The sequence below is a fragment of the Passer montanus genome, unplaced genomic scaffold (genome assembly GCF_014805655.1).
Source record: "Passer montanus isolate IOZ18808 unplaced genomic scaffold, ASM1480565v1 scaffold23, whole genome shotgun sequence".
NCBI classification, from domain to species: Eukaryota; Metazoa; Chordata; class Aves; order Passeriformes; family Passeridae; genus Passer; species Passer montanus.
In genome coordinates this window covers 11,213,739-11,237,650 of record NW_024366926.1, presented here as the reverse complement: position 1 = coordinate 11,237,650, position 23,912 = coordinate 11,213,739, and the positions used below count along the sequence as shown (strand labels likewise).

The 23,912-nt window shown below is 42.2% G+C and overlaps 1 protein-coding gene across 11 annotated transcripts in view; it reads right to left on the bottom strand.

Annotated features, from left to right (window-relative positions):
• The window catches only part of EPHA5 (EPH receptor A5), a 194,426-nt gene that overhangs the window by 51,979 nt on the left and 118,535 nt on the right, over positions 1 to 23,912 (bottom strand). The gene's annotated exons all lie outside the window — the stretch shown is intronic.

Here is a 23,912-nt window from a genome sequence, read left to right as displayed (position 1 = left end):
CTTGCAAATGGCAAAAGATTTTAATGGCAATCACAGTTTGGAAGTTCTGAGTGTGCTTGGGGAAGCCACAGCATGAGAGCAGCCATAAAGGCTCTCCTCATTATTTTAAGATGCAGCCCTGAAAGGTTATCTGCCCTTTGCAGCACACATGTGCATCAGAAACAGCCTTGATCCTTTGTATTCAGTCCGATGTCTGCAGAGACTTTTTTAAGTTGTGGTTGCTGCCACCCCTGCCAGCTCTCCAGCAGAAGTTGCTATGGGCAATGCAACCCTAATACCCAAGGTGTTTCATGCCAGTGGTTAGGAAACAAAACTGAGGGAAAAGAAAAGGGGATGGGAGAAACTCATAGTCTCCCATTTGCAGGGCCAAGAGCAGCTTCTTCAGAGATAAAAACAGGCCATGCCTGGATGAGGGACTTTAACTCACCCTCCCCACAGACAGGCACCTGCAAGGAAGATAAGGGGCCTGAGGAGACCCATGGCAAAGACTTTTGTGTCCATATGGGGAATGGAATGGAATGGAATGGAATGGAATGGAATGGAATGGAATGGAATGGAATGGAATGGAAGGAGCAGCAGCAAACAATCACATTTCATCTTCCAAAATGTATTTGGAGCTATAGAAAGAAATTTCTTCTATATGCAGGACTAGCAAATTATCTTAACACTGTAAAAAACCCCAACCCATTAAGTGAAATAAAGACAATAAATACATTAATTTTTCCAGGTCTGATTTTAAACCAGAAAATAAGGGAAGAGCTCCAGACAATTATTCTTGGACTGAAGGCTAGCAGCAAGACTTATAGCAAGTTGTCACATCTCAGTCTTGCTTCAGCCCTAGTTTTTTACACTCCTGTTTACTTTTCCCATTTGGCTCTTGAAGGACCCTGAAAGGTGTTGGCTATTTCCATACTGTTTTCTGTTGGAGAGCTGGCATCAAGCTGGACAGACAGTGTTTGCTTTTTAACTGTGCATCCACCACTGTGCCCACAACTGCTCCACTGAGTGAGTAAAAACCACCTTGATCTGAACAATGACCACAGTATTTATGCAGGCACTGCATGGTGATCAACAACTATTTTTCACCTGCAAAAGTTACCTTACCCCTCCCTGACTGACGTCCTCTACAAGTTTTTGGGCTACGTGAAGACAAGTGACAAAGATATAAATACAAACTGCTAATCTGGTAAAGGAATTTCTGTTACTGAACCCAGGTGGCTAAATATGCTCTGTGCATACACGTGCACAGCAAACTGAACTGTGCATCTGAGATCCATGTACATGTGTATGGTCAGGTATACTAGCCCAGAGAACACAGAGAGAGTAAGGAGCTCCATCCAAATAGAATGAAGCCCCCTCTGATGCAAGGGAGCTACATAGTTTTCAGGGGCATTGGATAACAAGCCTCGCTGTGTGGTGATGCTGCCAAGTAAAAGCAGAGTGTACAATCAAAGTTAAACAGATGATACTGATCACTTATCATGAGCCACTCAGATGCTACCATGTACAGGGAGGAGCCACCAAAACACTCCAAAAAAGGGACCTACGTCCTCTGGGACTGATTTCCAGTGCCCCCAAATCCCTGCAATGCCTATCCCATGCTTACAGAGCTGGCAGCAGAGGTCTGGTAGGATAGAGAACATCAGTGCTGAGCATTAAACCATTTTAAACTCCTATTAGAGAAACTAAACTTGAGAAAAGCAGTGAGGGGAGACCTCAGTTCTCCCTGGTATTGAATGCCTCTCAGGAAGGTGAAAATCACGCAATTCCCAGTATCAAAATCACCTGATAAAATAGTGGATTTTTCATCCACTTCATTGAGGTTTTCTTCATTGAGTGTTTATAGGACTGAGGCTCACAGGTACTTTGCAACCAAGAAAACAATGTCAGCGCTCCCAAACTCTGCCGCAAAACCTTTCCCTAGGATGTTCAGGGCAGTTTAGCTCTCCTTTCTCTGCACCTGCATATTACAACAGAAAATACACCACCAGCCAACCCAAACACACCCATCAAACTTCCTACACCCCTAAACCAGAGCATTCCCTTTAAAAAGCGTGTGCGAAAAGCTTGGCTAGTGAGCAGCTTTGTGGACTTAAATCTCTGGGTGTGCAAGTCTCTAAAATGTTCAGTTGTGGCTCACAGAATGCTCTGCTCTACCGGGAAATGGATGGAAGATAAGAAAATGAGTAACCCAACTCTCGAAGTAAATTAGAAGAGGAGTAACCGTATCCTTTTTGAATCTCCTTCAAAAGAAGTGTTAAAGTGTAACCGTGAGATAAAGTCCAATTAAGTAAATTCAATAAATCCCAGCGGTGCTGGCATGATACAGCAACCACTCTGCATCCTCAATGCACAGAGATTACGATGCTCTGAAGTGAAGGAAGGAAGGTATAAGTATTTTAGGGTTTTCTTTGTCAAACACAATGTAATTCAATCCAGGCAAGTGGACAAAGTCTGCAATCATTCCATCTTAAAAGCCTGCAACTGGATACTGTGCTACATGATCTCAGAAAAATAAAAGGATTACTTAAGACTTGCTTTTCAAAGGTCACTGTTTCTGCAAGGGCAGCATCCTCGTAATAGAAAGAAGTCAAACCACAGAGCCCTTCCATTTGGAGTACAACATGCAAAAAAATAAATTCACGTAATAGTCAAGATATATAAAGCTGTAATATCCCATGTTTCTTATGTAAGCAGACAGAAGTCTTGTTCAAATCTCTGCCGTGACACAAAAAAAGGTGGGTGTACATTGTGAATTGTACATGTTCTGCACATATGCATTAATTTCTCAGCCACACAGTCGAGATCAGAGGGATATTACATCATTTATGTTTATGTTTGCCATTTATGAAAACAGCCATGCATGTGATGAAAGCAAACAGAAGATGTAACAAGGTGTGAAATTGCCAATGTACATTTTTGCTTTCCTGAGACCAAAAATTAATCAGGAAGCAAAGAAAAGCATAGAAAACTGATTCTTCATTTTTTCCCCTAACATTTCTTAAGAAGAGTAAGGGGACATACCAAATAAATAAATACATAAATAAAAGTTTCTGCAGAAGACACATCATTAGTCACATCTGAATAACTAAGGAAATTATTTCATGAGGAACAGACTTTTTAGGACATTGTTCTTCAGCAATTTTTGATAATGACATTAGCACTGAATTAGCCATCTAGGCACCAAAGGCCATATTTACAACATACTGTGCTGTGTCCCACTAATATCTAACATGCTTAGATATTAGTAATGCTTAGTGGAATTAAATGCTAATTATAGTTTAAGAGAAACCAATGTTATCAGGTGAACAACCACTGTACCAAGACAAAACAAATAATCCAGTTTCTACTTTTCATGGTCTATCTAATGTTCTCTCCAGGCCAATTACTTTTGCCTTGGTATTTTTCACTCTGGCAGAAACAACAGCTAATGGCTCCCCATCTTACTCAGCCCTGCAGCCATAACCTTTATCTGTTATTATATAACCAAACAGTTATGTTATAATTAATGCACTTAATAAAACCAGATAGAATTGAAGAAAATAAAACCTGTATTAGAAGAGCAACCACAAGACAAGTAACTCTGGTTTCACTTCAAAAGCCTGGTGTATTGTAATTTTTCACTCAGTTTCTAATTTCTTTTTCAGGCCTTTGGTGACTTCAGTATTTGAAGCAAGACATGCCTTATTCACCAAGTCACATTAAAGGCATTGCAAAATTGCAGGTGGCTTCAAGCAGTAGGTTAATTAAAAAATATAGATAAGTTAGTTAAAATAGAAACACTGAAAGGAGAAGGACAATAATGCTTTCACTGTTTTATCTGTGCATTTCTATATAGGAATTTTTAGGGCAGCTTAACACCCAGTGACTCTCATAAGGGCACTTTTACAGTGAATATTACACCTGGGCAGAACTTAGGATTTAAGTTATAACTTGTCTTTTGTGCTGCAATTTTTCATATCCCAAAGTGCACTCAAGTTTGTCTGATAATGGATTTCAAAACTCTTTCTCCCTTGAGAACAAAGAGTTGCAAACCATGCCTGGCTAGTTAGGCAAACAGGCTGGGCCCCAAGGTTGCAGGTGCTTGCAAATGTTTTTGAAAACTGAGTCCAGGGAATGAAAGGTCCTTGCACTAAGTAGCATTAAATACTATTTCTATTCTATCTGAGATCTTTCGTAGGACTTCAATCCTGCACAGGCCCTAAATAAGGCAAAGAGGTAAATTTTAGCCCCAGGATTAGATGAAATCCAAACACCTTGCCAAGTAGAAGCCAAACCCTAAAACATCTTTCATATACAGAGATCATTTTCTTTTGAATGATCCTTCAAAGCATCTGTTGTGTAGATGGGGACTTCATGCTAGTCCTTTTCACGCATCAAATATCAAAATGAGAACAAAATCTTCAAACTGCTTTGGCAATTGATATACAATATTTCTTCACAACTTCTACGTTCCCAGATGAGCCCCTGAGGTGCCAGGTCTTAGATATCTTTACAGTCTGAATGGGCATTTGGAATGCCTCTGGAACCTGAGATGCCCTGACCTGTACCTTGAAACAAAACAGGTCAAACAAAAGAGAGAAACCTAAATGGTTTCCTGACAGAAGGCAGGAACCCGTTTTTGTAATATGAATCCATGACTGAATAATAATATGAACCCAAGCAACCAGATCTATCTCATTTGAAAAGGGATGATCTTTCAGGTGGCTCCCATCCAGGTTCCTCTAAGACTCAACACAGCTCCTTAAGCTCGACACCAGGACATGACTTGACACCGAAGCTGGTCATGGCCAAGGTGCTCCCAAGACCTTGCTGCCTCCCAGCTGGACAGAAGGTTGGGTTCATGAAAAGTGAAACCTCAGTTGGTGCCTAATGGTGTTGAAGAGCCTGTTCTTTCTTTGGCAAAGCTTTCCTCAGAGAACTTCTCTCTAGGCTTCTAATCCTTGGACCTAAGACACCAGAAAAATCCCTTTGCTAGAGGCAAAGCAAGCATTTGGGATGCTGTGGTTTTGTGGACACTATGAACCCAATGCTTTTAATTACCAGCACTGCTACTACAGAGAAGTGCTCTTGTGTTGGTAAACACAAATCAGGAAAAACACTTTCAATTCATATTCACATTAGAGATATAACAGAAGTAATCTGCATGCAATTTGCATTAGCACAGGGATGATGGCTCATCTCTTACTTCTGATCTCTGTTAACAGCTCAGGAGATCTGTGTGGCTATGCACCAATGTGGTCTAAGGCCTCAAGATTTACTGTGTCCCAATACTCAGTGTTCTTGCAGTAAATGAAGTGTGGTTAGGGGAAGGAGAGTTGTGTGCACACTAAATTCAAAAATTCAAGCCTTTCTTTCGTCTGACTATCTCCTAAAGGAGCTTGCAAGAGAATCAGCAAAGAGAGAAAACAGAGGAAACTGCAGCAACAAGCTAACATCCACTGACCCACCTGTAAGGACCTACTGCTTCTCATGGTAAATCTTTAGATGAACACTCAATGATATTTTGCTACTCTGTAAAAGGGTTTTAAAAGAACAAATAGCAACAAATGCCTTGCTGCATGTGAAAAATCACTACTGAAATCCTTCCTGCAATAATCTGTGTTATAAAAATGTGCCTGTAAAATATTCTTTGTTATTAAGACCAAGTACTGATTACTGACACATAAATGATGAAAAAAAATTCCATAGCTTTAAATGTTTGAATGTAGTCTTTTCCTCTTCATCAAAATATGTTAATTGTGAGACAGCAGGACTCAACCCATACTCCTTGAAGGTCAGTGGATGCAACCAGTGAAAGCTTTGCCATTCACAAAATTTTTTTACTGTAACAGAATATTGCTAAGACTCACGTACCTAAGTGCCTGCCTTTGTGGAGGCAACCCAGGAAGGTGTAGCAACGTCTCACCTCTGGCACTCCTCTCTCTTGCTAACTGCATGAAAGTTTCCAAAATTCACTGCTTACACAAAAAAGCAAGCAAATAATTTCTACAACATCTACCATGAGGAAGTTACTTTGTTTCAGGGCTACCATATATTAAAACTGCAACAGGATTACATGCAGAGCCTAAAGACACCACAAAACCTAGGCACTAAACTACAGAGCCTTTGGGGTAAGACTGCCTTGTCATTCCTCACGTGCACACCACCCCATATAGAACAGAGCCAGAATATTTAATGATACCTATCATATATCACTGCCATCTCAAAGAAACACATAACCTTTGGCAAGGCTCTTAAAAGCACGTGGTTTCAAAAAATAAATTGGATTCTTGCCATTTGCCTTCTGTTTACAGAGTTGCACAGACACGCTCTCGGCTCCTGCCAATCATGGATGAGAGACATGAACTCTTAAAGAATGGAAGCTGCCTGCAGATCCACAAAACTTGCAAGCATGAGGCCTGAGGAAAACATGACCAGATATCACAAGAGAAAATTGTGTAATATTGAGCACATTCATCTCAAAGCAGGGGGAGTATTACCTCCAGCTTGTTCATCAACAAACACATGCAAGTCCCTAGCAGGAATATTGGTATACAACAGTTTTAAGGAATTTTAAGGACTCTGTATAATGAAGGCTACAAAGAGCACCATGATCTGTAACATTAATCAAGGTAATTTTTTTCTCTTGAAACCTGGAGGCCTGCAAACACTCACCTATATTACAGGGTGCAAAGTCCCCTTCACACAGATACAAGCTGTTTGGAAAAAATAATTCAAAAAAATTGGCCTGACAAGACTGGCCCTGACCACAGCTCATTGTTTGAGAAACTTTTTTTCAATTGCCAGGCCTAACATACATTCATTTGTATTTACAGCAACATCAGCCCTGTGTCCTGCACAGCCAGCTCCAATTAAGCTGCAATTTACTGTGATCCTCAGAAAAGAGAGTGAGACATTAGGGCATCACAGGTTGCCTGGGCTCAGGAAAAAGAGGCATCCCTGATATCCCTAGCAGGTACTTGCACTCAAGGCCAATGTGTATCTGAGACAAATATTTGCTGGAGCAGGGAAGAGAACATGAAGAAATATCTTCCTATAGGGTGCAGATCCACAGGAAATTCCAATACTTGATTTGTTTTTCTAGCGCCTCTGGAAATCAAGATAGTAAGTTTTTCTGAAAGCTGGAGAACAGATTGCAGTTAAGACCAGAGACAGGTTTCTTCACACCACAGAAAAGCTGTAATTTCCCTTTATTCCATTAGTGGTTTAGTTGTGAAGCCTAAGAATAAATACTATTGACTTACAAGACTCTCATAAATTCACTCCTAGCAAGGTGATAAGGACTCCAGCTCTGATCCATCAAAGCATTTTTGGAAAATGCTTAATTTTAAGTGCATGAGTGCTACCACTACTGTCAGCATTTTGCTGGACCGTAGCCACAGGGCTCAGCATTTTGCCGTAGAATTCTCATTATTGAGTGCATTTATCAGACTCGCTTCCACCACACTTACCAAGGAGTGCCTTCCCTATCTTTAGTAACCCAATATCTGATTTGCATTTAAGCAAAAACTTCCTTTTAAAAACCACATGCCATTAAGAACAAAACAAAGCCAAACCACAGCTACTGAATTAAAATGTGCAAGTTCCTGCTCCCTACCATCTCACCGTCTTCATTCCTAAATTGGCTCCTTTCTTTGTACAATACTTGCTGCATCCTTTTTCTGGCTGTTATCAAACTCTAAACCCAGCAAATTCATAGACCATTTTTAAATTGTGTGGGAAATTTCCTTCTCTGCCAAGCCTGCCACTCTGTATGATACAGCAATCAGTCTTGCTGATGAATTCTAACATTAAAGCCAAATTACTAAACACTCTAGTGAAATTAGGGGCAGGCAAATTAATTCCTTATGTTTCCACTTGAAGAACAGCTACTGAAGAGGTGCATCAGATCAGAGTGAAGAATAGGCAAAGTCCTTAACTCCCACTGTAGCTTGTTTTGGATTTCCTGTGGTATTTGGTCCCTCTGAATACCACCACTGCCCTTATCTCACCTCCCATTCAGAAATGGGCGAAATGCATGAGCCCACCACTTGTCACAGGACCCTGAGCTGGTCACAGCTTTGCAGAGCCACAATCCAGACCTCTTCCATAAGTGAGTTCCCCAATGATGACTGGAAGACTTGAAATAAAATTCTTAAAAACAAACAAAAATATATCAGACAGGTAGCACTAGATCAAATCCCTGTATCAGTAAAACCTCAAAATCACTAGAGCTGAAATTGAAAGGTTTATGTACCTGTGATTATATAAAACCCTTGCTTTGAGACTGACAGCGGCTTTTCTGGATCAGAGCAAATGGCAGACAAATAAAAAAATCTAACAGATCTCATTGTTGCTGCTATCTGGGATATCCTGCCCAGTCTTTTGGCACTTAAATGTGACCATGGGCAGTGTTAGTCTTAAAATCTCAGGTTCCAAACACTGAGATGAAGCTAACTACCAAGGTTAGCACAAATCCAGGTTTTACTACAGGTGCTTGGGAAAACACCTCTTCATACTATCAAGTGAAATTTGTGTATCTTCAGCTTCCTGAAGGGTAACCTCTGCAGGGTGAAACATGGGAGCATGCAATGCCCCTTTGGAAGGAAGGAAGAAGATGCAGCTTCACAGAATCATGAAATGGTCTGAGTTGGAAGAGACCTTAAAGATCATCCAGTTCCAAGTCTAACGCCATGGGCAGGGACACTTTCCAATAGACCAGATTATCTAGAGCCTCATCCAGCCTGGCCTTGAACACTTCTAGCAAGGCTGCAACCACAACTTCTCTGGCCAGCACCTTAACACCCTCATCGTAAAAAAAATTTCTCCTTATATCTGGTCTGAACTTACCCTCTTGAGGTCTGAAGCCTTTCCCTTTTCCTATCCTTATAAGCCTTTGTAAAAGTCCCTCTCCAGGTTTCTTGTAGGCCCCCTTCGGGCCCTGGATGGTGCTGTAAGGTCTTCCCAGAGGTTGTCTCTTGCTGGCTCTGACTTCACACTGGTAGCTACCCTCTTGAGGTCTGAAGCCATTACCCCTTGTCCTATCCTTACCAGCCTTTGTAAAAGTCCCTCTCCAGGTTTCTTGTAGGCCCCCTTCGGGCCCTGGATGGTGCTGTAAGGTCTTCCCAGAGGTTGTCTCTTGCTGGCTCTGACTTCACACTGGTAGGAATGGGATGACCTGAGTTTCTTCTCCCCTTCAAGTCAGCAGACTGTGACCTCCCTGTGCACCCTCCCACACAAACTGTCACGCCATGCCCTGTTTCCCCTCCTGGTCACTCGCAGTTCTCCCTGGGGCTGCTCTTTTTGGCAGTGGCTGCTCCTGGCCCCACCAACTCATCAGCTGCTCCTGGGCAAGCTGTGGGCTTCTGGTGGGTAATCTTGGCAATCTTCGGGGAGTCCCTGGCTCAGCAAACCTTCCTGTACATCTTGATGCCCTGCTCTGCTGCAGAATGCACCTTGTCCGTGCTGTTTGCTTTGGCAAGTCCTCAACCCATGGCTTCCCAGCAGGTCAAGTGATTTATCAGGTCCTTGGGGAGAAAGAGGAAGCAGTTGAGGGAGCTCCAGACCCTGCCCCATTCAGGATGTCAGGAAAAAACACAGTGCATTTTTAGGAAATCCAAGAGGGAATTGGAGAAAACCCACAAGTTAAGAAAGCTGCAAACAGAAACTGTTGTTTTCTGGGGAAAGGAGAGTGAAAGAGAATATGAGTCTCCAAATAAGTAGAAGGCTGCTGTCTCTGGAGCAAGACAAGCACAGTATTAAATTTAGGAACAGCTTTCTAAGGACAAAAATAATGAAGCACTGGAAAAATATCACCTAGTGACCCTGTGGCATCTGTGGAGTTTTATAAGCAGGTTAGATGAGCACATCCTGAGATCCTTCCAGACACAAGGCTCTACACAGACACCTGGCTATCACAAGGTATAAAGGATAAAAAAATATAAAGGATCTTGAAAGGCAGAGATCCAAGAGACATACATGCAGTGCCATTTACTAGCTGGCTTGTTTGTGCCAGGAGACGTGACAGAAAAATCTAAATTGCTGAAAATGGCTAGTCACACAAAAGGATGGCATTGGGATAAAAGCATCAGACCAGAGGAAACAATTCTCTGCTTTCTGGCTCTGCCAGAGACGCCTAGTATGACCATGGGCAAGTCACTTCATCTTTCTGTGCTGTTATTTGTGCAATGAAGATAATGATAATTCCTTTATCTGTATAGACTTGAGGGGCAGGAACTAACTATTCAGGTGCTGCCAGCACAATCTTTGCTTTGGCCCACAGGCACTGCTGTAAGGCAAATAAAGAAAAGAAGGAATACCTGCCAGCATTACTCCTGACAGCTGGCTTCTTCTATTTAAATCACAAGCAACTAGGTGATGTCACACTGAGCTCAAATACAGAACAAAACCCCTATGTGAGTGACAAAGAGGAAAATTGTGGGGAAATTTGTGGCAAAGGCTTGTTTTCATAATTTAATAACTCTCTCCAACTTCTGTTTCCAAGTGGAAGCACTAGTTCTGTGCTTAAAGACAAGCACTGTGCAAAATTGCTCTGCTGAGGGAAAACTGCAGAGATCACGACCGAGCAACACAAGCTCAGGATGAACATCAACCTTTAGAATGGGATAAATGCAGCTGCATATGAAAGCATGGCTTTTGACTTTCCCACCCTGCAGAGGCATCACTTTTCTGCAGGAAGCAAATACAGACTTTTCTGACAAAATACAGCAGGCTTTTTCAGTCCAGTTAGTTTCTGAAGGTGTTGATAAGGATTTAGAGACAAACTCAAGAATATGTCAGAATGTTTCTAACATGAAAACTCAATCTAGGGACTGTACAGGGACTCTAGTCCATTTTTTCCCTTTAGAGCTGACAGGATATGTCCTAAGCCCTTGTCTATTTAACTGGGTCACCACAGGCTGTGGAGGCCAGGGCAATGCAATGGTACCAGGAGAACAACCTGAACATCTGAGGGTGGGATTGCCATCCAGAAGCTAATGGTCCCAACAGAGATTCTGGCTGTTTCTCATGGTAGCTGCACATGCACTCTCTAGTGTGTCCTGAGGCTTTGGTGACATCGCCTCATTCGGCATTCCCGTGACATTGTAGAATGATGGAGGAAAGACAAGTTTCACTGCATCCAGATTCCTCTCTGGGTTCACAATCACCCTAACAGGATTGGGTTTTGGCAAGTTCTCCTTACACTGATCACTTGCTTCCCCTCAGCTTTGTGACTGTTAGAAAAGGGCATTTTAACATCAGTCACTGTGGGTTCCTCCTTCTGAGGGGTTTCTTGGCTCTCTTCTCCAACTTGGACAAGGGAATGACTTGATAGATGTAAGGAAGTGTTCTAGTCCTTCCAGCTTTCTCATCTTCATCTTTACACTAGTGTGTGGAGTGGACCACCAAAAGATTTACTGAGAATTAAAATACATATATGTATGTCTTCATAGATGCAATACATAAAACACTTCCCTGTTTGATATCACCAAGATCCACATTTGTGACTCTCCTTTGACCAGCCTTCTCACTGCAAGTGCTCATTGCATCTAGTGGCTGGCTGAAATTGTGCCTTGAAGACATCTGAAAGTAGTCCAAACAGCAGATGACAGGATGGCACGGATACTGCACCAACACCAGCTGCTCACAGGCATTTGCCTGTCTCCTTCACAGGATTGTGATGATGTTAGCTGCCACTTGCTCTTGGAAAAAAGCAGCTTCCAGCACCACTGAGAACTACCCACCCATTACAGATGGGAGCTCATGAAGGTTTTCCTTCAGACGATGCCTTGAGTCATCCACAGGGGTATCATCTCAAGATCAGACAGGCACAACAGTTTGCATGGGTCCAGGGCTTAGGCTGCTGAGATTGGACAGACAGAAATCAAACCATATGGGTTCCCCACTATTCTGTTCCCCAGGTTGTTGCCTATTAGCATGGCTCTCTCTCCCTAAATGTTCCCTGCATAAATGTGAGATTATAACAGTAAGTGGCATTAAAAACGTGAATGATGAATGCTATGCATCAGGCAGGATGATTAAATAACTATGTGTAGATTCTGGGACATATTAGCTTCTCTGCCTTCTGACATGATAATTGATCATTCCTAATCTATAGCAGAAACAAAACAGAGATTACCTCCTCTCAAACAATTCAGCTTCTATTCTCCTTTGTTCATTCCCCCAGCCCCTCCCTCACACAAGGGGGAAGCCCATTAACTAGCTCTAACTGTTTTTAATTCAGTGGTATTGAAAATGGGATCCTAGCAATGCACGTAATTGATCCCATTTCACAGGACTGCCTTCCAAGGAGCAGCAAAGGTGAAGCATTCACATTATCAAGGTCACTGCAGTGAATGCAAGAATAACAAAGACTTGGATTTGCATCAGGATTCAATTACAGTGAAGTATACAAATGTTGCTAGACTGCCCCCCCAAAATGACAAGTACTCTAAGAGAGCTAAACACAGCTAAGCAGAATTAATAAAAAGAGCAACATTTAAAATGGTTTTGTTAAAACCTTGTACAAATACAGTGGACTCAAACAGAATGTATTTTATGTTCATTTAACTTGAATTTGTAAATTTATAGGCAGCAGGTAAAGCAAGATAATTTTAAATCAATATACCTAGATCTTAAGGCCAAAAGAGATCATTTAGCCCTCCCACAAACCACCACTGACTTTTCATCTTCCTTTAAATCAATAACAATTCACTCCTGAGGGCAGATTACCAAATTTCACCATGCAGTGACTTGCTGCTCCATCATGCCACTTCGTTAAAAGAATAAAACATTTTAAGAGATAACTGAACTTTGTTCTAGAAATTAGTACTGAAGACAAAAAATTTGTTTAAAAAAAATCAATACAACAGTTACTGTCTGAGAGCATGAAAAACAAAAGCGAAAAGGACATTTTAAATATAGATATACACACATGCACACTTCCATAAGCCACACAGAAAAAAAATTTAAGAAAAGCCTGAAGAAAGGATGCATGCTTCAAGTTTTTAAAGCTGAATGTCCCTTGAAGACTGCCAGTAAATTTCCAAGCAATTTGGCAACATTTATCAGTTTATAAAAATTACAAAAAAGCCCAATTTTACACAGCCTGCAGATAGTGAACTATCACATCTGATCAGAGGGAACTGCCCACATGCATTTTTATGCTCTATAGCACTGCAGTGTACAGAATTCAGCTCTGTGGATTACCCTCCTATGGGCCTGTTTCTATCAGTGAAGAATGCATCTGAGGAAAGAAATAATTTTTGCCAAGTGTTATCATCCACTTGAACTATCACATAGCTAAGAAAACAGAAAAAAAACCCCCTCCATCCAGTCATTCAACTGTCAAACAACTGCTTGCAGAGACTGCTTACCTCGTGTGGTATTCAGTCACTTCATTTATTACTCCAACCAAAATTACTCAAAAGCCATTAATGCCAGTCTACCTTCTTGTGCATCACTCTGATAAGAACTTTGTACTACTTACTTCCTTCTGCAGCTAAATGAAAGGAATGCTGGCCACACAGGCACATCTTACCTTGCATCTCAAGAAAGACACTGCTATCATCCTTGCATGGTTTCTAGTGGCTGGTTAGTCTGGTATCTGCTGCAAAATATAGACCACAGGTTCCCTCTGGCTCACCTGGATGCTGCTCATTTTAAAGCTGCTTGAGTGAGCTGCATTCTCTTTTGTTTATTCTAAGACTATGGCCTTTAAAGTCTGGATGTGACATTTAAAAGGCCCAGTAAATGCCAGATCCTCTCTCAACCATGAATCTTGTCTAACACAGCAGTGTATTATGATCTCAGTGATCTAATTCTTGAGATCATCTCCTTACTAACAAGACCCAGGATGGCCACTTTGATAAAGCCCTGGGAACTCAAAATATACCTCAGTCAGTGACCCAATAATAAATCTGGTGTTCTCTGCTTCATCTTTTCCTCAGTAAGGCATGTCAAATCATATACTAGAACCGTATACTGAATGACCTGGGCAAAAGGATTTTCAGAATGTGGGGAATACACTGCATTGATAGAATAACAAAAATCAAAATGATGGTACTTTCTCTTGCTTACTCAACACCCTGGGGGAAAAAATTATGTTTAGAGCCAAAATTTCTAGAGCCCAAACAGAAACACAAGAGCAGCTATGAAGACATTCAGAGAAAGAAGCATGGTGATCAAACCTACCTGAGACATCAGGCCCTTCCTTGCATTTATCTACATGAGAGGCTACTCACCAATGTCATCAAAAGTAGCTTCCATGCAAGCAAGACAAGAATTTGATCCACTACGGGAAGGCAAAATAAAATACATCCCTCCAAGTACTGAATTAGCCAAAGAAATGAATGAAACAGAAGACCACTTGGACCTATGGCCAGCTGCAGGTTAACACAGAGAAAATCTGCCCTTGCATTTTGGAAAAGATCCTATTGATGGTCTTGTACTTCAGTCCTTCATCAGGAAGGACTCAGATGTACACCAGGATTCAATCCCTAACCCTGTATTCCTGTGTAGAGATCTAAAAAGCAGTCAAGAAACATGGGGACTAAAGGAAGGACACAAATAAATAAGTTACATTTATGTCTCCACCTTGAATCCAGCAAAGTAGAGTGCCACTAGACCCTGGTGACTTTTGGTCTCTTCCTGGCCCTGCTTATGAACTAATGGGTGACCTTGGGAAAAAATCACTTCACTCTCTTTTGCAGCCTGTAAATGCAAGTGCAGGAGGGACACTCCTGCTGCTCACAAAGCACTATGAGGCTTGCAGTTTACATCTCCGCAGCATGTACACCCTCACCTTTGGTGGCAGCCTTCAGCCTGTGGTTGAAACAATCTCTCCCCTGAGATCTTATTTGCCCATCCCTCCCCAAACACTTAATTAAAAAGCCCTAAGTGATGAGTTTCCAGCTATGATCTTTTAGTGAAAATCACCTTCCCTTGACAAGTTGTTCCTATCTTATTCCTAGACACAACTTCCAGACTTGCTTATTTCTGCAACATGCTGCTTCTACCTATACTTTCTTTGATGGGCTGACAAGGGAACATGTTTAGTTCCCAACAACTTTTTTTTTTTCATCTGAGGTGGCAGAGCCCCTGCCTGTGACGTGTATCTGGGGTTACTTCACAGGCCTTTTCTCGGGGGCTCTCAAGAGTCAAGGTTTCTCTCCTCCAATGCTGGCATGCAGAAATACCCTGCACATTTGCAACACTCCTTGTGTGCACAAGAGCACAAATGCAACACTCCTCCCTCCTGGACCTGACCACTTCATGTTTTATTTTTAATATGTGTGAATAAAACAGGCAGAGGTGAATATTGCAGCCAGCAAGAGGTAAACCTCTGGAAATGCACAAATATCAGGAAGCCACAATATTTTTGCAGCAGGGCTATGGAAACCATCTGGCTCCTCTCCAAGTGTTCTCCTACCATCTGATGTTAAAAATGCTTGGATGATGGGAGCAACTCTGACAGTCTCTTAAGTCTTCTAAACTAGATTAATCTACAGCAAAGCTACAGATACTTCCTAATGGTCTGAAGTGCCAACTTCCACGATAAATATACGCATCCAATGTGCAATTATGCCTGTATCTTAACAGCGTTAAGATGGCTGCAAGATACTAATTACCAAATAAGAATTTGGCAATTATACTCCATCATACCTTCCTCCTGACACAGCTACTTTTAAATAAACAAGGATTTGTTTTCAGCTTCACCAAAGAAAGAGGAGCTTTCTCCTTTGCTTTGTTGTAGCTTACCAAGTGTGATCATGGAATTAAAGAAGATTAAAAAAATTCCATTTGCTGAAGCACTGCCACTGCTTCACTGAAGCCATTTCACTGCTGTTTAAGAAACACTGTTAACCTTTCTAGGAATCAGGGGGAGGAACAACGTTACCTGAAACAAAAGCAATCTCACTAGCTAATCCCACCTTTTCTCCAGCCAGAATTTCAGTGTTTGCCATGAACTGTCTGCAGACTTACCTTCACTTTAATTACCAATGCCACAAGATCCAAAGTACTGCCCGTTTCTCTAATGCTGATGCTGATAGGCAAAACCTCTTACCTGCACCATCTATGGAGATACTGGCAAACAGCTTACACCACACGTAAACAGTACAAGAAGCTTCTTTCTGAGGTGTGTGAGAGGGCTGTAATGAGAGAATTGTGCCAATGCCACTCAAACATGGAGGCACTGTCCTTGCACTGAAGTCAGTGGCAAAGTCCCTGGTTCACTACAGTGCAGAGGGAATTAAGCCAGTGCTGAGCAACTGATATATCTCCCCTCTGAGTGCTACCTCCTGACATAAAAATAAATGGGCATCATGGTCATCTGCATAAGAAGCTGATAAAGTGAGATTATAGCAAGGATAATTCAAACCAGTCCAAACCATTCTATGATTCTAAATGTGAGAATCCACAGCAATGTGAAAAGATGTGCTGATGACAGCAGTATTTTCCCACTATTCATGCAGCATGGAGACAAATATTGTGATCTGTCTCTGTCTGTCTTTTATGGAGCGCTGCTTTATGACACAGTTAATGAATTAGCAAAACAAACAAACAAACAAAAAAAGGCAACAGCCCTGTATCGCAGCAATTGCAAATGATCTTTGACTTCCATCTTGGAAGAGGAGTAACAGAGGCTTGAGCTTGACCCCTTTACATACATTTTGCTTGTGATGAGGGGAGGTGGAAGGGAACTTGGAGTAAGCATCTAAAAATATAAGTGTGCAAATGGTGCCATGATGTACGACTATCTTGTTTACCATAATCCTTAGCCATAGATTTATCACCGTGCCCTTAAAACATGCTGTACATCTTTTCGTTCATCTTCTCACACCTACTTTCCATTCTAATTGGAACTCAGTCTGTGAAATGTAATTAAAACTCTCATAAATACTGCCAGCAAGTGCACCCTTTTTCATGCAAGAAACTACTAACATCTCGGAGGAGACCTCATCAACCTCTGCTAGAATACAAACTAATGTATCTTCTCTCACACCCCACTCAGGATAGGGAAGTCAATCTTCCCACCTTCCACATAATTAAAGTCATCCACATTATGTACTTTTCCTTCACCTCTCCCTCCCCTTTTCTGACACATGTATTACCCTGTCATCAGCTGCCTTCCTTACATTTAATTTATTCTGTTTCTAATCATTGAGCAAAATCCAGTACTTTTGAGACGACCTGGAGCAGTCCTAGGCATCTGCTCAGCACCAGGTTTCTTCTATTAGAAGACAGCACTTTCAACTCTCCTTTAAGAGGGATTATTTCCTGCAATCTACAGAGCTTATTCATGCCTGGGAGTGAAAAAAAATACCCTTTTCCATTCACAGTAAATGACTGTGACATTAACAATGAAATTCAATGGTACTCCAAAGACTCCTATGGGCCCTAAAGGTTGTGCAAGGCAGCCTGGGGACTGAATAAAGCCCAGTTAACCCAACAGGTGGCTTCATTTGCTCTGTGAAAAATAGCTGCTGCTTCTCTTGGAGAGGAAAACACTCCTATACTCAGCCAAATGCAGCTGTAAAATTGTCTGACTTGCGGCATCTCTAAAGTTTTCAAGCACCCTCATGGCAAAGGGAGAAGGCAGCTGCTGTGCATGCCAAAGCTCTTCTCCTGCTAGGGCAAAGTGCACAGAACTTCCATGGTCCACTGGTTCATGAGCCATGTGCATGCCTCATCCCCAGGATCATTACTTCTATGAGGCAGAGTAGCTGGAGATGGAGACAGGGAGGCAGGAGACCTGATAGTTCCACACTTCATATATCTGGAGATATTCTTCCATCCAAGCCCTGGCACAGCCCCTTGGGCACCTGCTTGGGGCTCAGCCATGGGGACCTCATGAGCATGAGGTCTGTGTGACCCCAGAGCCTGACCAAGCCCCTGGCAGATGGGCTTGTGATCCAGGTTAAAAAGTTGAAGAAAAGCAGAGAAACCGGGAGGAGCCCCTGAAATCTTTGCTAAAGTGCTCAAGCGGATAAACACAGTGCCAGTGTCTTTAGCAGTTTATTCCTGCTATCACTTGATTTTGTTAAGTGCTTTTTTTGGACCCTCATCAGTGAACAGTTGCCAAGCCACTCTAAATACTATTACTGTCAGAGGCCAAGTAAAACTCAACTGTATTTACTGAACAGGTAGCAATTGCTCTCTTGCTAGAAACCAAATCAGAACGATCAGGATTTTAGTTACATTTAATCGCCTGGGCACTGGAATTTGTAACAGCTTGGAATGGGCACTGTCACATTATTAACAGCTCCCTTTCTAGAAGACAAAGCACAGTTCACTGAGCAGATGTATTGAAGGCAACACCTTGCACTCAGCTGGGCTTGGATCAAAGACTGTCTCCTGACAGAAGGTGCAAAAGAGGAAAGGAGGAAATTTTCACTACTGCAAGCAATTAAGACTGGGAGCAAAGGGGCCCCCTGTCACACATCTCCCCAAGCTATTCAGCACGCTTTAGCTCACTAAGTGCTTTGGATAAATACACTGTTTTCTGACATTTCTATCTCTAACGCTGCAGTGAAACTGAAACCACAATAATACTGAAACTGATCCAGAAAAAGCAACCCCAAACCCATCAGCCCATCTCCAGTGGACTCTGGCCAGTCTCTTTTTTCTGCTCTTAAGTTAGTTTGGCAAACAGGTTAGGAAACATTTCCAATGCATCTTAGGGCTCCAGCCCTATGGGGAGAGCTCAGCAGGGGCAAGGAGCAGCAAGAAGAGTCCCAGTCCTGGTGTGTGTCCTCTAGCCTGTCACACCACACATCCATGCCTCAGTTCCCCAGCAACGAACCAGATGCCCGAAAAACCTCCTTGACTAAGGCAATGCATAAAGTTTTAGGCATTGAAATAGCAATTTACTGACATTAGGTATCCCTTCCAATGTTGCTGTATTCATCAGGTCTGCATACAAGAAAGCTGAGCCAACTTGCATTAATTTGCATAACTACCATGTATTTAACTTCTCCATTTTGTCCTAAATGAAGAATGTGACACTATACAAAAGGAATTAAAAATAGCAGTTCTCATTCACTGACCAATACCAGAAGACAGAGGAAGAGTGAGAAGCCACAACAGATGCACAATTGCTAGAGCACAAACAGTATTATCAACTAACTACTTTATGGGGACTTGTTTTGCTTTATAGAGATGTTCTGAAGGGGTTGCAAATAGCACTTAAAGCCCTCAGGACTATTTGATGCTGGCAGAAGTCCCCCTTGAAGCTTCAGCCAACATATAGCAGAGGGTTTGGTGCAACACCTCTGTGGAAGGCACCGGGCATTTTGTCCTTCATGCACACCCAGCTTTGCTAGCTGCTGTCTGCAGTTTTGGAGAAGGTGGAGATAGTTCTGTGCCCTCATGTGCATCCTTGCCCAGTCATCCTCTAGTTCCTTTCCATGTCCTTGCAAGGGCTGAGTTGCACCTGGGACAGAGGGATGTACAATACATTAAATAACTCAGTCATTTTGCAGTGACCGTCTTCCAGTTTACTGAACTGGGTGAGAGCACCTCTCTGTGGAAACTGTCCTTGCATGACCAGGTGTTTAAAGGCTCAGACCATAATTCTCCAACAAGGACAGCAAACAATTTCATGCTCTTGGTGCCACCCCCCAGGAGAACAAGGCAGAGCCATGGAGCTTCATGGCTTAATGATCCAAGGCAGGAGCCCATTGTGGGGAAGGCAGAGCTCTGGAGATGACAGGATAATGTGCGGTGCAGATCAGCCCCCCTGTAATAAGCCACACTAATGCTGAACTGTGTGGAAGGCAACTCAGGAAATAGAATAATTAATAATCTACTTGGCTGAGCAGCACTTTCTCTCCTTGGATTGAGGCAGACTGCAGAAAGTTGGAAAGAATCTACAAAGAAATGGCACCCAGGGTCCCATACATCCTTGCAAACTGAAGGAGGGAGGCCAAGCCCGGTTTTCTGCTTTTAGCTGATTCAACTTTGCTTCCTTTTATCTCCTGTAGGGGCAGAGAACAAAGATGCACATGATTTGCACAGCAGGATGCAAAACCACAGTGGGCAATTGTGCTGTGTATTTCTGGGAAGGCAGTAAGCAGTGCTAGTGCCCTCCACTGGCATTTCCCACCTCATTTCCCTATGAGGCATTGTTGTTTCTCTGCAGAGCCCAGGGGCCAGATGCAAAAGGCTCCTTGTACCACTCTGCACGCCCACCACCTCTGGCCAAAGACCACAGAGCAGATTTTGTCAAATGTATAAGAGAATTTGCTATTTTTTCCCATCCATTTCCCCAGACCAGTGCTCTCTCCAAGGCTTGCCAAAGGACTTAGAGGATCAGTCCAGAGTGGTGAGCCCCTCTGCACAAAGAGCAGTGGCTCACTCCAGTTTCCTGCATTGCAGCAGAAAAATCCCCACCCAGCACCAGCACAGCCAGTGGGTGCTCCACATCAATTCATACAGGGCCTTTTGATCAGAGCTTGTATTCTTAGAAATTGCCAAGCCCCAAAAAATAGGAAAACAAATAAATAATAACACTTCCCTTCTGGTGATTTCTATTGTACTGATCTAGCTGGAAATCCCATCAGTTAGTTGCTTTTGATCAGGACTGCTCCTCCAGGACCAGGAGATGCAGCAAGCATTCTGTCATGCTGGCAAAAGAGCATATCTGAAGTGTGTTTTAATTAAAACCTTCCAACTCTTGAGCTTTTTTGTAGTATTTACATGTAGCTGAACTTTGGCCCAGCTGCTGTGGAAGAAATATAATTTATTTCTTGGTTGTCTGTCACCTCAGTGCTACTCTTGGCTCTTCAGATAGAGCTCTCCCCTCCCTGTCCCCATGTCCTCCCCAGAGTGGGGAAGGAAAGGGCAGTAATCTGGAAAAAAGTACTAGCCAGCCCTATTACTTGTATTACATTAGCCCTTTGCAACAAATACAAGTGTCAGAAGTAGCATTTTGGAAATCTTTCAAGGAATGAGCAAGGGGTTTGCTGTCAAAATATATTGTAATAGCAACCACAACAGAAAATGTGGAAAAACATTCCAAGCCTCACTGAAACAACACCTCTCCAATGAGAAGCAATCCAGGGGAGAAAAGCATTTCAGCCTGATACTATAAAACACTAACTGGGAACCTGTAATTCATGCACATTGAGAGCTGGAGCTCAGTTCTGATACAGCAAAATCCTTCCTGGGATACAGAAGCCAGCTTGCTGTGTGGGTGCAGACACCAGGCACAACAGCAACCAAGGGGAAAAAATCTGACCATATTAACCAAAAAATATTACAAACTGCTTATTAAAGAAGGGTCATGCTCATGGCAAAAGAAAACAGACAGAAGGAAAAAGGGACCCGAGAACTGCCAGGTGGCCTTGCAGCACAGAGAGCCACCCTCTTCAAATGTGGGCCCAGTTAGGCAGAAATTTGGCACAGGGACATGAAGAGTGAAAGGCACCTGAAGTGTCTGAGCTTACCAAGCTCTCACAGACACCCACAAGGGTGGGTAACCTCTGTGCTCTGTCCAGCACGTGTCCTGTGTGTTCATACACACACAAATGCACAGAATCACAGAACAACTTGGTTGGAAGAGACCTTCAAGATCATCGAGTCCAACCCATGCCCCAAAACCTCAACTAACCCATGGCACACACGCTGCCAAGTATGTACTTACACCTTCACACTCCTACAAATTCATTTTATTAGCATGATGGGTGCATGGGAAAGGAGAAATGTCCTGTGAAGCTGCTATACCCTGAGCAGTGCTTCTACAGCACAGGTCTCTCAGTGCACAACTACTGAAACACAAATGTCCAAATTCCTGTTTCCTCCACTGTTATATTTAACCTTTCAGGGAGAATACTATAAAGAGATTACTTGGTTTGGTACTGCAGCCAGAGAACAAGTGGGTTATTTTATTAAATGCCTGCAAGTCCACTGCTAAACAGCACTGAAAGTATTTTTACATTCTTTTTTTGGGCTATTTTGGAGTCCTGATGTCTTAAGCGTACCCTCCAAAGTATCATTTATGCAGACTGTTAAAAATGTAAAACTACTTTTAATGCTAAAATCAGAGAAATAACATAGGAGACAATGGAATTACCAGCTTGCAGACTGAGATTAAAGAGCTGAATGGGACTTTATTAGCAGAGAAATTCAAAAGCAACATTCATGGGGGAAAAAAAAAATCTATAAATTGATGTCATCTGGGCAGTGGAACCATTTCAGATACTTTACTTTTGCTCTCTGCCAGGTACTGTGCTCAGCACAATACAAAGAGAACTCCCTGGCCCTGAAGAATGTGTTTTAAAGGGATTAGAATTAGATTAGTATAAGATTACTTGGCAATCTTTTAAAAATATGCCAGCAAAATGGGAAATAAGAATTTAAACCACCTCTATCACTCTTGTAATGTAACATGAGTAATGCCCTGTAAAAACATAAGTTTCTTAAAGCTCTGACCTTGTGAAGTTCTTACTACACCTGATCGCAGCATGGCCTGCTGTATGCTTTTGGAAAAAAGTCAGTATTTGCTACTCATACACCTCTAAAAACCTGGTCTCAGGTTGCTCAATATCTGCTACCTTACCCCAAGCCTGAGGTGATGTTGCTCTGGGGATTCTGGTGGCTCGGGGATGTCACAGAGCGGCGTCAATCCTCCTGGTCGCAGCATCTCAAGCCAAATATTTGGGCAGTTCTTTCTCCCTCACACCCATCTGCATGGCACCATGTGGGTGCAGCCCATGCATTCATTTTCCCCAGGTATAATGCAGCATTTGCTTTTTGTACTTCATGCCTCATGAATAGCACACTTTGAAGAAGACGAATGGCTTTACCATAAGGATGTTTGTTTCACTGCCACTGGGAGATGGTAAAACCTGCACCCTTCTGCACAATGCACAATGGCTGTCATCAGCTGAATCTCATAATGAGATCTTCAGCATCCTTCTTTTTCACTTTTTCAGGAGGAGGGTGGATAGAGACAACTATTTCTTGCTATTTTTATTTTCATCTATAAATAAGATGTTTTAATTTCATGTCACAATTGAAAGGTCTGTCTGCAGATGCAGGACATGGTTTTTATTTCATCTTTTAATGTCCTTATAAATCAACCACAGGTTGTCTCACATACTTCCAGAAAAAAATGACCTCTAACTAAAAGTCATATTGTAATTTGGGGATTTTTTTTTTCATATTCCAAAGACTTGTCTCAGTATTCAAGCATGTATTTCTAATATGTGAAATATAACAAAAAGACTTATAACAACTATGAAAAAGTAGCAATTACTGATAGGGGAGTTGTAAATAAAACTGTAAAATATTAATCTGATCCATAATTCATTTGGTAGCAGACATCCAGCCATCTGGGCTGGGGTGAACTCATGATTCCGGAATAGGATGCTGGATGAAGATTTTGCATTCAGTATAAATGCAGCCATTACCAAAAGAACAACAACAACAACAAAAAATTCAAACAACCAACCTTTTGTACTGCACCGGCTTTCAGGCTTTACTTTGCCAGTGTGTTTCCTTTTCACAACCTGTGATTGCATGCTCAGATTGCATGAGACCACGCTTCAAAAATATACCAAAATACTTCTTGAAGCTGATTACCAGCATATGCATGGAACTTCACAAATGAAATTATTCTCTTTCTGGCTGAACCTTCACTGGCAGATCAACACTAATTTTCACATCTCTCTGAACATGAAGGTGCTCACAGCCAGCAGAAAGATCCTGTTACAAGGGGCAGTGCAGGGTGCACTCAGCTTTAAATATAGACTATGGTCTTTGAGGTAGTACAGTTTACCTGCACATATTAAAATACCCCTGTATTCACCCAACCTGGTATGGGAGACTTTCTATGCATTTAAGATAGCATTGTTCTAGGTTAAATGCTGCAAAACCTGGGTTAACACACTGGAAGCCAGTGCTGCTTCTCTAAATGGCAGTGCTTT